At 42.1% G+C, this 5,178-nt stretch overlaps 1 protein-coding gene across 2 annotated transcripts in view; it reads right to left on the bottom strand.

Moving 5' to 3' along the window:
• The window catches only part of frmd4ba (FERM domain containing 4Ba), a 39,910-nt gene that overhangs the window by 33,384 nt on the left and 1,348 nt on the right, over nt 1-5,178 (bottom strand). The window lies entirely within an intron of this gene.

Below are 5,178 nucleotides of genomic sequence, written 5' to 3'. Positions count from 1 at the left end.
TTTTTTTTTTTTTTTGCCATACTAGAATAGTGTACTTGCACATTCACGACAGTAGGTGGCAGTGGCGTACTTATTGTCAGTGTGCAGAGGGAGTAGCCTAACCCACAACCTGAAAACAGTGAAGCAGATGTGCGACCCAGTCGGCCTCCGTGGCACCCAATGTCTAATCATCGTAATTAGTAAAGCGAGCAGATGCTCCTCGCCTTTCACTTTGCGACCTAAACTGTTTGAAACAAACAGCTGCGGAGGCTCACTGGGCCCGACCACACAAGTTTCAGATTATGATCCAGACAGTCGCTGTGTGGAAAAATGCCACAGCTCTTGGACGACAAGTGGAAAAAAAATGGTTTGGGGTTGAATGTCCTGAGGGAGTGTGGAAAAATGTCAAATTGTCGTGAGCGATAATTAATGAGGGGTTTGTTTGTGATATTATATTTGCCAATTACGCGAACAAAGGCCTGCTAAGTCCCTCGAGCAATTCGAAAAAAAGAGCGCAACAGAGCCACTGTTGGCTCACTGTGCACCTAACGTGATGTTTCAAGGTTTTTAGGGACCACAAATAAAACAATGAGAGAGATGCACAAAATGATAAATGTTTTTCATAGTTCGGGAATTGATAATGTCATGCAAATTTCTCAGTTGTGCTTATTTGTCTCCCTCCACCCTGAAGCGTGACATTGCTGCCTTTTTCATGTGTACACCTGCATGACAAATTTTATGTCAGATTTGAACACAGCCTGTGAACTTACTTTCCTGATTTAGAACAATTTGAACTTTGACACTGACAAGATGTCCACGTTGTGCTTACGGTGGGTTTTGTTTCTCACTGCAAAAAGTTGCTACAAAAACATTGACTTTGTGTGTGCGTGTGCGTGTCTTTTTGTTGTTGTTGACTCCCCTGCCTTCTGCAGCGCTTGGAGACCGACCGTCAATTCAAATCACTTATCCATATGAACGATGAAGCTGTCTCTTTGTTCAGGCGTATTATCAGAGGGGTTCTACTAATTACATTTCAGCCACACAGACCGTCGGTCATCTGGAGCGTTAAACTAATTACGCTGTGACAATCACAGCAGCGTGCGCTCAACGGTTACCCACAATGCAGCAAAACATGAAACCATAAACTAATAAAGCCGCTGTTACGTTTCCCGAACGTCACATTTAATGTGCAGATGTACAACGTAAAGTCTGTACTTGTCACTTGTTCAAAAAGAGAAGATGGCGTGACGATTAACCAATCAAAATAGCACGAGCGAGTAAGAACAGCAATTTTTTTTTTTTTTTTGTGTGCACACAATGAGATTGAAATGGCAATTGAGGGCAATTGACAATTTTACCCATGCGACCTTTGACATGACATTTTTGTTCTTGTACTTTTCCCTTTCATAATTTCGCTGCTGTAATTTGGGAATTTCTCCACTGTGAGACAAATAAAAGTTTTCTTATCTTAAAATGCTCTAAGATCATTAAAACAACAAAGCAAGTGGTTTGCCCCGACTTACTACACAGTATCAATACAGCGTCAACACAGTTTTGTGTCATGTGTCAATGGACGCCTTAAGGTATCATCTACCCATCACCGATGATTCTTTATCACTCACCGACAAACAAGCTCCACCCAGCCAGCCATCAAATGACATCCATGCACAAATATCAAACACTGATGTCATCCAGACAAAAGCTGGGGGAAAAAAAAATCAGGGAAAGGTTGAGAGGCTAGACAGGAAACAACCGTGGACTGCCTGGAAGGAATTACGAGTGAGAAGACATCCTGCTTGTCTCTCCACCTTGCCTCCATCTCTTCTGGCACATAATGTGAGAAACAATCACAGGAGGCTTGAAGCTTTGAGCTGTATTGATCGCTATTAGACCGGCAGTGGAATACTTCACCAGTGTTGTTGTTTTTGTTTTTTCATAAGAAGAAGGTAATAATAGAAGCTCATCCCACCATTGCATTCCCTTTGCACCTGCGGGATGGGCTGAGACAGACGTAGAGTTTGAGTGGGTGGATAGACGTGCCCGCCTCCGCTTCTGTAGCTCGCAAACCTCTCAGGCAAGTTCCGTGCGATTAGGTGCAGATGACAGAGGTGCACACCCACACATTGCTCCTTCTCCTTACACAAATATGCACCACACTGGGCACAGAATATCCAAAACAAATTTGCTGCTTGTCCACAAATGAATGGTCAAATACCATTTCGGGATCCAAGTGCTTTCAATCCACTGGACATTGGCACAAAGGAAAGAAGAAGAGCACTTCCCAAATCAAAGCAGAAATCACACGACAAACGGCTTCACAAGACCATGACTTCTGCTCAAGGCGACCGGCAATCGTCTCCAACATTGATGGCGATTAAACGTTCCGTTACGCACGAAAAAAGTACGTTACTGCGAGGAGGCTGACTCAATTCCTATTTTCTCACTTTCTTGAACTTGAAAGACATGCCATTATAAAAAAAAAAAAAAAAAGAAAAAGAAAGGTTTCGCAAAAAGCCAATGATCAAAAAGTGGAACACAAGCAGACCCGATGCTTGGATGCTGGCTCAAATGGTGGACTGGGGAATGCTGATCGTTTCACCCTTTATCGGTGTCAAAAATCAAAACAAAACTGGAGGCAGATTTTTTTTCGAAAACATTTTGTCGCACATTACACGAGTAGAGGTGCCGTGATTCATTGATTCATTGTCAAATTAATCCCAAACAATTTTTGATAGTCGATGCATCATTTTGTGCCATTGTTTCATTTGAAATTGTCCAAATCCTCAAAATTTCATTTTGTAGTAAATATTCTCCAATTTTTGAAGTCCTCCATAAAAGAGGACTGATCATCTTTGTGGTGGATCAAAATAAAACATTTTCTTTTATTCTGAAAAACAAACTTTTGCCTATTATCCGACAGTGACTGAATTTGAAATAATTGACCTTTGTGCATTTTCTACAATGTCAATATGAAATAATCTCCTGTTTCTTAATAAAGGGATGGGACTTCAAATATGTCTATGTATCCTTTTAAATCTGGTTCAGCGATTAATCGACAAAATAATTGACAGATTAATCTATGATTTGAAAAAAAAAGGCATTAGTTGCAGCCCTGCAAATGAGCTAATAAGTATATAGGAGAAGTAAATTAAGTCGTTATTTACCATCAAAGGGTCACGGCTCTCAGAAATCAAACCAAACCGCCACTAGAAAAGTCTCACAATTGTGTCCGAGTAAGATATTTGCCACATCCAAGTCAATGATGGTATTGAGTCATCGTCATGCGTGTTTGGTTGACTCTTTGTTGAACGCAGGATGTCCTGTCTGAGGGGACAAAGCAGACGTGATACGAGGAAGAGCTATCGCGTCTGCACTCTGCTGAAGGCACAGCAAATGAGGAACGGATTCCTGTTGACACAACTTTTGGTTGTCAATGACATCTCGACACTCGACAACCGACCTCCAGACTCACGTCTGCTTGTGAAGGCCTGAATTGATTTCTCCCGCTGAGCCGATTGATAAACACTGACCCCGGAGCACACGCGCCGGATCATAATAACAGTGCTCCGGAATGGGAATTGAGCTTCCAGCAACAAATTCGGTTTTCCAGTTCTCATGTTTTGCTCACAACATTGCTATATCACTCTTCATGAATGTAGATGGCCGACCTCCAGACTCACGTCTGCTTGTGAAGGCCTGAATTGATTTCTCCCGCTGAGCCGATTGATAAACACTGACCCCGGAGCACACGCGCCGGATCATAATAACAGTGCTCCGGAATGGGAATTGAGCTTCCAGCAACAAATTCGGTTTTCCAGTTCTCATGTTTTGCTCACAACATTGCTATATCACTCTTCATGAATGTAGATGGAAGTGCGTTTGTGAGCCGCGATGATTCGACATCTCCATTGGTTTTGTTCACTCATTCGCTGGCGTTAGTGATCGGGCCTGCCCGTTCGCCCATTTTGACTTCATCTCTCCGGATTTCAGTTAAAAAATGAAAGACACCTGTCAGGAGCAGAAGGACGAGAGCAGTTTTCTTGCTGATGCATTGAATTGCTCACACCCGTGTGACAACTGTATCACATAACCCAACTGACAAAGTCCCTCATCCAAGCGCGCGTTGAGTTGGTTGTACTCCACAAGTGTGGGAAAGAAAAGGAAAATGCTGACTTGGACGTAACAGGGAGGGATGCCAGTAATTGGGAACGCCGTTTGTCACACTGTCACGACGGCTATAATCTTGTTTACGCATCCACTGGCTGCACGCACTGTTGCTCAAAAGTTACGTTACAACTCGTGGCGTTACTCGTTAAGAGTATGTGCATCGCTGTCCTCCTGCTGATGCACACCCGAGACGGAGCCCGCGAACTGTGCCGAACGAACAAATTCGTGTTATCAAGCCCCCAGGGAACAATTCGTTGTTCCCGTGTTTTCTGTGCAATCCCAAATAGAAGCCGATGTCAACACGAAAGAGCAAAAAGTTAAGGGGGAAAAATTCAGTTCTGTCCGAAGTTAACAAGACAATCGTCAGCTGAGCTCTTCTTCAACAACACAGGAAACATCAACAGCTAACACATCACAAGCTAGAAAGAGGTTTTCGGCGGCGATGAAACAAAAGTGTTGGTGTGCATGTTTTTTTAATATAGACAGGAAGAGGTCGGGAAAATGAGAAAACAAATAAAAAGTGGGTTATACTACTGGGAAATCTTTTAGATGCCGGCCCCTATTGTCACCTTTCAGGAATATTCTGATTACTTAATCATGAGCATTTTGTTTTGTCAGGAGCATTTGTGTCTCAGCCAAAACAATAAACGCACTACCAGAAAGACGACAACATAATTATTTTGTTTCTGTATTTATATTTTTTAATGTCTTTTTCTTTCTTTGAATATTTTCAAGTGACACAATATTGAATCCTTATTTGTTTTTATTTCACTTTGGAATTGTTGTGATCTATTTAAATTGCTAATTTGACATTTGGTAACCTAATACAGTTGAATTTAATTGGCATTTTTCTTCTTGGGGTGGGGGGTCCACTCAACTGAAGAAGCTTTGATCTAGTTTAGCTAGCTCCATGTTTTTGTTTGTTTGTTTTTTGTAGTTTTTTTTGTCTGTGTGTGGGGGGGTTTTTTTTGGGGGGGGGCGGGTCTTGTTTTTTTTTTTTTTTTTTTTTGGGTTTCTTCAGGGCAGTTCCAA

Source organism: Hippocampus comes, unplaced genomic scaffold (assembly GCF_001891065.2).
Source record: "Hippocampus comes isolate QL1 unplaced genomic scaffold, H_comes_QL1_v1.1 scaffold44, whole genome shotgun sequence".
Lineage (NCBI taxonomy): Eukaryota > Metazoa > Chordata > Actinopteri > Syngnathiformes > Syngnathidae > Hippocampus > Hippocampus comes.
The sequence above is the reverse complement of the archived record's forward strand: the minus strand, read 5'-3'. Positions and strand labels throughout refer to the sequence as shown.